The sequence below is a fragment of the Mus caroli genome, chromosome 5 (assembly GCF_900094665.2).
Source record: "Mus caroli chromosome 5, CAROLI_EIJ_v1.1, whole genome shotgun sequence".
NCBI classification, from domain to species: domain Eukaryota; kingdom Metazoa; phylum Chordata; class Mammalia; order Rodentia; family Muridae; genus Mus; species Mus caroli.
In genome coordinates, this window is record NC_034574.1 from 54,303,653 (window position 1) to 54,314,149 (window position 10,497).

The 10,497-nt window shown below is 36.5% G+C and overlaps 1 pseudogene; it reads right to left on the reverse strand.

Moving 5' to 3' along the window:
- Positions 1-775: 775 nt before the first annotated feature.
- LOC115031215 lies at positions 776-898 on the reverse strand (annotated as a pseudogene).
- Between the last annotated feature and the right edge of the window lie 9,599 nt (positions 899-10,497).

Sequence of the window (10,497 nt, forward strand, 5' to 3'; positions counted from 1 at the left end):
TCCTTGCCAGCATCTGCTGTCACCTGAATTTTTGATCGTAGCCATTCTGACTGGTGTGAGGTGGAATCTCTGGGTTGTTTTAATTTGCATTTCCCTGATGATTAAGGATGTTGAACATTTTTTTCAAGTGCTAGAGAATGTACCCAAGGAGCTGAAGGGGTCTGCAACCCTATAGGTGGAACAAAAATATGAACTAATCAGTACTCCTAGAGTTCCTGTCTCTATCTGCATATATATCAGAAGATGGCTTAGTCAGCCATCATTGGGAAGAGAGGCCCCTTGGTCTAGCAAACTTTATATGCCCCAGTACAGGGGAACACCAGAGCCAAGAAGTGGGAGTGAGTGAGCAGGGCTGGGGAGGGGTATAGGAGACTTTTGGGATAGCAGTTGAAATGTAAATGAAGAAAATATCTAATAAAAAATTAAAAAGAAAAGAGAGTGAACTCAGGAATGTTATGCATTACTGCTCATGCATTATTGCACTGGGCAGGGCCATATTGAGTATGGTCATGCCCAGACCTCTGGGGAGTCAGAATGGTTTTCATCTCATGCTAGCTCCCTTTCAGGGTCTCATGATGCCAGTCTGGTGGTCGTTTCAGGGTTGCTACTCTACCAACCCACATAAGTGGTCATCTGTTTTGGGACCAGGGACCACAGGTAGGGGTCTTCTAGTCTTTATCTTGCTTCCCATCCTGAAAACCAGTGCAGGACTGCCTGATACCAGACTGGTGGTGATCTCAGCTGATTTGTTTTTGTTTTGTTTTTCACCCCAGGGAATATTAGGCTGCTAACCATTCAGATGTCCATAGGTCAGAACTTTGATGTAATATCTCTCCTCTCTGCCAGCTACTGACACACACATGACAGCAGTCACATCTGTAAGGCCATCAGGGGCAGGTGCTGGTAGTTTTAAAACCCTAAGAATTTGCAACTGAATGTTAAAACATATTTTTTAAAAAAATATTTCTGAATCTGGAACTGAAACCTGAAAATGTATGAAAAAAAGTAAACTAAAATATTTTATTGCTAGAAAGTGTGAAGAGGAATTATATAGAGTTTGATGTGTTATATACCACATATGCCTTTGCCAGCTTACCTTGATAACCTTTTATATGTAGTTGGAATTATCTTACCATAATTAAAGATGGCAGTTTAGAATATGTTGAGATTCAAAAAGAAGAAAATTCTTTCTAATATCAAACATGGAATTGTAGGCCAATGGATTTGGACTAAAATATTTCTAAGTGCATTACAAAAATAAGGGATTAGCTCTTAAAGTTTATTGATTAGGCACTTTGATAATAATGGAAAATAACATGTGACAGGGCTTTGATTATGCCAGAAAATAAAAAGCTTAAGCAAGAGAACAGAAATGTTCAACCAATCACCAAGTCTAAAAATGTTCTATTGAAGGATCTGGCTTAGGAATAGTGAAGAGTCAATATTAATACTGAGATTTTTATTGAAAGCATTTTTTTTTGAAAATTTCCTTGCTTCATAGTGTTCACTGATTGTAGCTAAGTAAGCATTTAAAGGATCTCCTTTTTATAGCCCTATTCAGTTATGTGTGTGGCGACTGCCTATCTTTCCTGACATTATCAAATGAAGAGATGTTTTTATTAGCCTGAAGCTAAGCTTCATAAAATCTTTGTTTCAAACACATTCTAAGTCATCGTGTATTTTCTGACCACTTCTAAGTTATTTTATTTTTCTGTAGCATGTTTCATGCAGACATTTTTCCATTCCAATAAAAGTGCTAGAGCTTTAGTGTTTGTTTTTCCATTTATATAAATGTCTCAAAGCCTTTTAGTATACAAAGTCTTTGCTATGTCTCAACTTACATTTTAAGTAAAAATAAATTACTGTAACTCTTTCCCTTAGAAGAAGATGTAAAAATAAATTTAACTCCCTACAACTATTTATTGAAAATGTAATTTCTGGTTGTAAATATTAGGTATTTAAATATTTTCTGCCTGTTGTTTTCTTTCTATGACAATAACACATAATGATAAGCTACTATACATTGCCTCCCCAATTTCATATCAAATAACTTAGAATCATAACTTATAATTTATGATGTGAAAATTTATATAAGATCCTCAGAAAATACTGCAAGTCAAGATTATATTTTGATATTTATGACTATACATTAAACAAAATGATAACAAATGCATTTACAATGAAAATTATACTTATATTCAGTGCAACCATAGAATACTAAATACATGTTTTCTAGTTTTCAATATTTTTATTAGAATTAAAAAAACTGTGTCTTTCAAATCATAAGAAACTAAAAGTCTTTGTCACTACCATGTTACACATTAGTATACCAAAGCCTCCTGAATTTACTTCAAAATTATACAAAAAAAAATTAGGTAACTATTATCTTGGAAGACACAAATAAGACCAAGATAATGGTGTGGGAAACCTGATGTTGTAATACTTCATCCTCACAACATTATTCCCAATTTGGAAAAAAAATGGCACTCTGATCTCTAAATGATGAAGTTCTGGAAAGGAACATGTGCTTTGTTCAATGTTTTCACTAAAATTTTACATTGCTACCTAAGAGAAAATAACAACAATTTAAATGAAAACTAAGAAACTCAGTGACTAATGTTTTCTTTCCTCCTTACATCCTTTTCTGCACATCCTAAGACTCTCCACGAAACAGAAAGCTTTAGGATATCTGTGTTTCAGATTCCGGAACCATTGCTCAGCACAATGGAAATAGAATAATTAGAATTATCATCAGGACTTCTACACAAATACTGTGAAAATAAAGGTATACTTATTGAACATATTGCATCTCTGCCAAGATTTTTTTAATGTATAAAGCCTCAGTTCCTAATATGGTGAGTAAATATGGAGACTTTAATCTTAAAATGTGATTAAAAATAAAACAGAGGTCTTACAGATGAACCTAAGTGAGGGATTACCTGACTGTACCAGGATATATGGAGGCAACCATCCCTAAGACAGGGAGAGTACAAGAGGACATGAAAATTCTCACCACTAGCCAGGGTGTCTCACACCTACAATTCAAATACTCAAGGAAGCAGAAACAGGTGGATTTCTATTAGTTCACGGCCAGTTTTACTTATACAATGAGATCCAGAATATTCAGGGCTACACAGAGAGACCCTATAAGAAGAAAATATCACCACCACTAAAATTACTAAACCTTGGGTTTCTAGACCTAAAGTAGATTTGAATATTGTTTTGTTGCTATTTAGTTTCAAGACACACACTGTGACAGGCTCGTTAGCAAATTTATACCACGTTTTTCACACTGAAGAGAATGCATGCAAATCCAGTGTAAAAAAAGTCAGAGCAAATCCAGTGGTATTAATGAGAAACTGAGTAATCGAGAATGAAGTCAATCATTCTTGAAGGTCTTCTATGAGGACAGCTTTCAGCTTCTCAAGGAATTCATTTGTATACTTGAAATACTAGTGGTCTTTTCCATGCTTAATGGCATTTTAGTTTCATTTACTAGAAATTCAAATATTATTCCAGGAAAGTAGTCTGGTACAAGTGGCTTTTTAAAATAGATGGTTCAAAATATTGTTTTCAAATTAAGAATTTCTGCATTATAAACACCATAGATAACTATTTGGGGTAGAAAAATCTAAACTCACATTGATACAAATGAACACACATGCACATGCCCACTCACTCACATATTCACATTTAACTAAGCGTCATGTATAAGCATAACATTGAAGTATCATTAACTACTAAACATGAAATATATGCAGTAGTTGTCTTAGTTATTGTAATATATTCTGTTGGTGCTCCAAGTTCTAGCTCCCATAAACCTCCTCCAGCAAGACCACACCTCTTAATCCTTTCTAAGCAGTTTACTAACTCATGACAAAGTATTCAAATTCATGAGTATATGGGGCCATTTTCATTCAAACACAACAACATTCTGGAAGGGTGATTCTCTTGCATAGTATAATTTTAATTTCTACTCAAACTTAGTAAATGCAGATATGCAAATGAAAGTTTATGTCTGCATTAATAGATAATATTTGTAATTTCTTGGTACAGAAACAGAGGTTGATATGTGTGATGGTTTGTATATGCTTGGCCCAGGGAGTAGTACTATTAGAAGGTGTGGCCCTGTTGGAGTAGGTGTGGCCTTGTTGGAGTGTGTATGTCACTGTGGGTATGGGCTTTAAGACCCACATTCTAGCTGTCTGAAAGTCAGTATACTGCTAGCAGCCTTGAGGGGAAGATGTAGAACTCTCAGCTCCTTTTGTACCATACCTACCTGGACACTGCCATGTTCCTACCTAGATAATAATGGACTGAACCTCTGAACCTGTAAGCCAGATCCAATTAAATGTTGGACTTTAAAAAAGTTGCCTTAGTCATGGTGTATATTCACAGCAGGGGAACCCTAACTAAGACAATATGTAATAGCAGAGAAAGGAGACCACATGGAAGGATAAAGAAAGTATGAGGCTAGACAGAGGTTCAAAAATAGCCAGTAAATTTTTCAATTAATGGGATATGTAAAGAGAATAAAAGAATATAAATATCTAGCATAGTGTTTGCATTAATTCTGTGTTTATGATACCATCTCTATGTCATCTCCCTTTCCCTATGTCTGATAAGTTTTATAAGCACCACTACATATCTGCTTATAGGTATTCATAAATCAAATAAAATATTAATCATTTTCAAGAAAATGAGATATAATTCCTGGAAGGAGATACCAGTTCCAATATAAAATAAATGTAGTGAATTATCAAACTTAAGAGGGCATACAAATCAAAGAATTAATAAAAATACTTTAATAGAAATTAGGGATAACAATTTGAATTGTCCTAGTATATAGAAATAATGTGGGAGTTAAGGTTTTCTAATTTTTAATGGCTTGCAAATATCAGGCCTAACAGAACATGAAAACTAGAATAATACTTAGATGTTGAGTATATTAGAAGGTGAGGTTACTAAAAATGTAGTGAAGTAACCTGACACTTCCTTGAAGCCACTTCTTCACCATTGGTTTGTCTATAGGAGGGAATGCAAATCTCTGATCCAGGACTAGTATGCTGTAAATTTGCACTTTTTAAAATCAGTGTATATGATTTAGTTGCTTACCAAGAAGAGGAAAGATGAGTGGACACTTTAGCCTCACTCTATACCCTACAGGTCTGGGAAAGTTTATTATTGGTTTAGAAGTCAAGTTGGAAGATTCAGAGATGTAGGTATATAGTAAAGAAAAAAAAAACCATATACATGGAATAAATAAGTGAGTAAATAAGCTATCTTTCCCATTTTAGAAATATTATCTCCCACAAATGATGTGGAGAGAGAGAGGAGAGAGAGAGAGAGAGAAAGTGAGAGAGAGAGAGAGAGAGAGAGAGAGAGAGAGAAGTACCTGTTAAGTGTTTTAGTTTCTTTTAGGTATTTGAGGATTATTTGGTTGAAAACTGTACAATTTTTGCTTAAAATCTATCAGTAGAAGCAGCGAAGCTTTTTTGACCAAAACCAAAAATGCCTTAATATATTAAAAGGAAGCTGAGGTTACAGGTAGTATACTGATTGTTGTAAGACACATGGTGAACTCCCTCAACAATGCTGCCTGCACAGTGAAGTCAACTCTTGACATTTCTTTTTTTCTAATATGATTGGTATTTTCTAGTCTTGAATATACTTCTTGTGATGGGTATCAAGTCGAGACCAAATAGTCTCTCTCTCTCTCTCTCTCTCTCTCTCTCTCTCTCTCTCTCTCTCTCTCTCTCTCTCTCTCTCTCTCTCTCTCTCTCTCTCTCTCTCTCTCTCTCTCTCTCTCTCTCTCTCTCCCTCTCCTGCTTTAATATTGATGAGCCATGATGGGGCAAACTGCAATGATGATATTTTACACTGTTCCATGCCAGCGATTTTAGATTTGATAGACAATGTTCGTTCCTATGTCTCTGCCATGATTCTTCATATTTAAGTCAATAAAAGAGAGATGATCAACTCTGTGAAAGCAAAGTTATACCAACCCTCCAAATAAGATTATATTTATTCTCTACAGTAGCTCAAGAAATTAACTGAAAATAAAATTTCATATTTCTATATTTAAAATTTGTATGCCTTGAAAGAATCTATATTGATATCCTTATTGTTGCTCAACAAAAGATCTTCATCTAAAATATTCAATTATTCTTATTAAAATTCATGCCACTTAAATTGTAAAAGTCATTATTTAATGAATTTCTTAAATTATTCTTCAAAGGCATAATACATGGTTCACCTTCCTTTGGATAGGGGATATAATCTTTTTGATTGATTAAAATGAAGAAATATATAGAATCAAGTAAAGCATTAATTCACTTATAAATATTTTATCTTATTGGACATTTATCATAAAAGTGTTCTCATATAAAATTGAACACATTTTAGTGCAAATATCATATTGATTGGAAAATTTGCATCAGCTATTTTTTACCAGCTGAAGAGTAAAAATATTATCTTCTTTGAATTTCAGATATGTCATTGAGAATTTCACATTATCTGTAGCCTTAAGAAGAGGTAAAAATCACCTGACATTGTTAAACATTGGCAAAGACAGAAATAACAGCTTGTGATAATGCAAATTGCCCAGGAGTTTGTTGATACAGATGAACATAGACAGATGGTTTTGGGTATGCAGAATCATCATTGGTTTCTTATTTAACAGAAATGAAGGACTTCATATTTATGATGGCAGAGTAGATGTCAGGAGAATGCTGGTGTTGAGATTTTCTTCCAAATCTTTTCTTTATCAGATAATGAAATGCCTAAGAGAATTGCTTAAGGGTATTCCTGCCCACACTGCTTCATTTAAATGGTCCCTCCTGACCCTACAGTGCTGGTCATAATCATTGTTCATTATTCTTTAGCATCACTCAACCTAATAGTGGCATGCACTTGCCTTTAGGTTTAAAAAGTAATAGAGTCTATGTTATTATTTGGACAAAGGATTAAGCTGTGTTTGGAAATCTGCAGAAAAGAATGGAGAATCAGAACTAAAAGCTCATACAAAGCAATCCCCAAAATGGTGCTGCAGGTAACAATGTTAACAGAAAGACTACGACTGGGTAAATACAAGGACTGCTATTGGATAAACAGACACATATACTTATCATTCTAAATAAATCTCATAAATCTAGCTTCTGTTCTCCAGGAAAACCTCTACCTCTCTTATCTGCCCCAGTGGTCAACTACCTCAGCAAGGACATCTAGTTCACCCTTAAACTGAATAGCCTGTATCAGCTCAAAGACCCCAACCCTACTGACCATGATAGAAAATCACCTTGCATTTCCATCAAGTTGCTGTTCTCTACCCCTGAAATACAAAATTGGCAGTTTGATTTTAAATAAAACCCCTTATGCCATCCCCCCTCCACCTGATTCTTTGAGGTTGCTCCCTCACCCACCCACCACTCCCACCTTTCCATCCTGTCATTCCAGCCTTCACAGGACCAAGGGCCTCTCCTCTCATTGATGTCCCACAAGACCATCCTCTGCTAAATATGTGGCTAGAGCCACGGGTCCCTACATGTGTACTCTTTTGGTTGGTAGTTTAATCCTGGAAGTTCTTGGGGGTCTGATGAGTTCATCCTATAAGTTTGTAAAATCTTTCAGCTCCTTTAGTCCTTTCTCTAACTCTTCCATTGGGGACCTCGTGTTCAGTTCAATGGTTGGCTGTGAGAATTTGCCTCTGTATTTGCCAGGCTCTGGAAGAGCCTCTCTGGAGACAGCTATTTCAGGTTCCTGTCAGTAAGGACTTGATGGCATCCAAGATAGTGTCTGGATTTGGTAACTGTATATGGGATGGATCCCCATATGAGACAATCTCTATGGCTTTTCCTTCAATCTTTGCTCCACACTTTGTCTCTGTAAGTCCTCCTTTTTTTTTTTTTTTTTTTTTTTTTGGTTTTTCGAGACAGGGTTTCTCTGTGTAGCCCTGGCTGTCCTGGCACTCACTTTGTAGACCAGGCTGGCCTCGAACTCAGAAATCCGCCTGCCTCTGCCTCCCAAGTGCTGGGATTAAAGGCGTGCGCCACCACGCCCGGCTCTGTAAGTCCTCCTTGTGGGTATTTTGTTCCCTCCTCTAAGAGGGACCAAAGTATCCACACTTTGCTTTTCCTTCTTCCTTTGATTCATGTGGTCTGTGAATTGGATCTTGGCTATTCCAAGCTTTTGGGCTAATGTCCACTTATCAGTGCCTGCATACCATGTGTGTTCATTTGTGATTGGGTTACCTCGCTCAAGATGATATTTTTCTAGTTCCATCAGTTTGCCTAAGAATTTCATGAAGTCATTGTTTTTAATAGTTGAGTAGTACTCCATTGTGTAAATGTATCACATGAGTCAACTTTTTTAGCTTTTGGATATTTTACTATTTACTTTTCTCAAATTTTTACCTTGAATCTGTTCCTCTGACATCTGAATTAATCATATGTGAATAAATACTTGTAGTAGTATACATAATAATTGTAGGTCACTCACAAGTCCCTTCCGGTCCACTCGAGCACCGGGGTGCCTTGCCAGCGGAGTCTCTGGACACCAGCAAGGACCCACACAGGATTCCCCACAAGATCGTAAGACTTCTGGTGAGTGGAACACAACTTCTGCCAGGAGGCAGGTTCGAACACCAGATATCTGGGCACCTTCCCTGCAATAACAGAGCTTGCCTGCAGAGAATACTCTGACCACTGAAACTAAGGAGAGAGGTAGCCTCACATGTCTGCTGATAGAGGCTAACAGAGTCACCTGAGGAACACGCTCTAACCAGAGACAACTATATCACCTAGCTTCAGAGATTACCAGATGGCGAAAGGCAAATGTAAAAATCCTACTAACAGAAATCAAGACCACTCAGCATCATCAGAATGCAGCACTCCCACCCCACCTAGCCCTGGGCACCCCAACACAACCGAAAATTTAGACCCAGATTTAAAAGCATCTCATGATGATGGTAGAGGACATCAAGAAGGACTTTCATAACTTACTTAAAGAAATACAGGAGAGCACTGCTAAAGAGTTACAGGTCCTTAAAGAAAAACAGGAAAACACAACCAAACAGGTAGAAGTCCTTAAAGAAAAACAGGAAAACACATCCAAACAGGTGATGGAAATGAACAAAACCATACTAGACCTAAAAAGGGAAGTAGACACAATAAAGAAAACACAAAGTGAGGCAATGATGGAGATAGAAACCCTAGGAAAGAAATCTGGAACCATAGATGCAAGCATCAGCAACAGAATACAAGAGATGGAAGAAAGAATCTCAGGTGCAGAAGATTCCATAGAGAACATCGGCACAACTATGAAAGAAAATACAAAATGCAAAAGGATCCTAACTCAAAACATCCAGGAAATACAGGGCACAATGAGAAGACCAAACCTACGGATAATAGGAGTTGATGAAAATGAAGATTTTCAACTTAAAGGGCCAGCAAATATCTTCAACAAAATAATAGAAGAAAACTTCCCAAACCTAAAGGAAGAGATGCCCATGATCATACAAGAAGCCTACAAAACTCCAAATAGACTGGAACAGAAAAGAAATTCCTCCGGACACATAATAATCAGAACAACAAATGCACTAAATAAAGATAGAATATTAAAATCAGTAAGGGAGAAAGGTCAAGTAACATATAAAGGCAGGCCTATCAGAATTACATCAGACTTTTCACCAGAGACTATGAAAGCCAGACGAGCCTGGACAGATGTTATACAGGCACTAAGAGAACAAAAACCCAAGCCCAGGCTACTATACCCAGCCAAACTCTCAATTACCATAGATGGAGAAACCAAAGTATTCCACAACAAAATCAAATTCACACATTATCTTTCCAGGAATCCAGCCCTTCAAAGGATAAAACAGGAAAAAAAAAAACAAAAACAAAAAAAACCCAACAATATAAGGACAGAAATCACGAACTAGTAAAAACAAAAATTAATCCCTCAAAGAACCAAAAAGAAGACTGCCACAAGAACAGAATGCCAACTATAACAACAAAAATAAAAGGAAGCAACAATTACTTTTCCTTAATATCTCTTAATATCAATGGATTAAATTCCCCAATAAAAAGACATAGACTAACAGACTGGCTACACAAACATGACCCAGCATTCTGCTTCTTACAGGAAACCCATCTCAGGGAAAAAGACAGACACTACCTCAGAGTGAAAGGCTGGAAAACAATTTTACAAGCAATTGGTCTGAAGAAACAAGCTGGAGTAGCCATTCTGATGTCGAATAAAATCGACTTCCAACCTAAAGTTATCAAAAGAGACAAGGAGGGATACTTCATACTCATCAAAGGTAAAATACTCAAAAAGATAAAAAGCTCCAAGAGGAACTCTCAATTCTGAATATCTATGTCCCAAATGCAAGGGCAGCCACATTCATTAAAGACACTTTATTAAAGCTCAAAGCACACATTGCACCTCACACAATAATAGTGGGAGACTTCAACACACCACTTTCATCAATGGACAGAT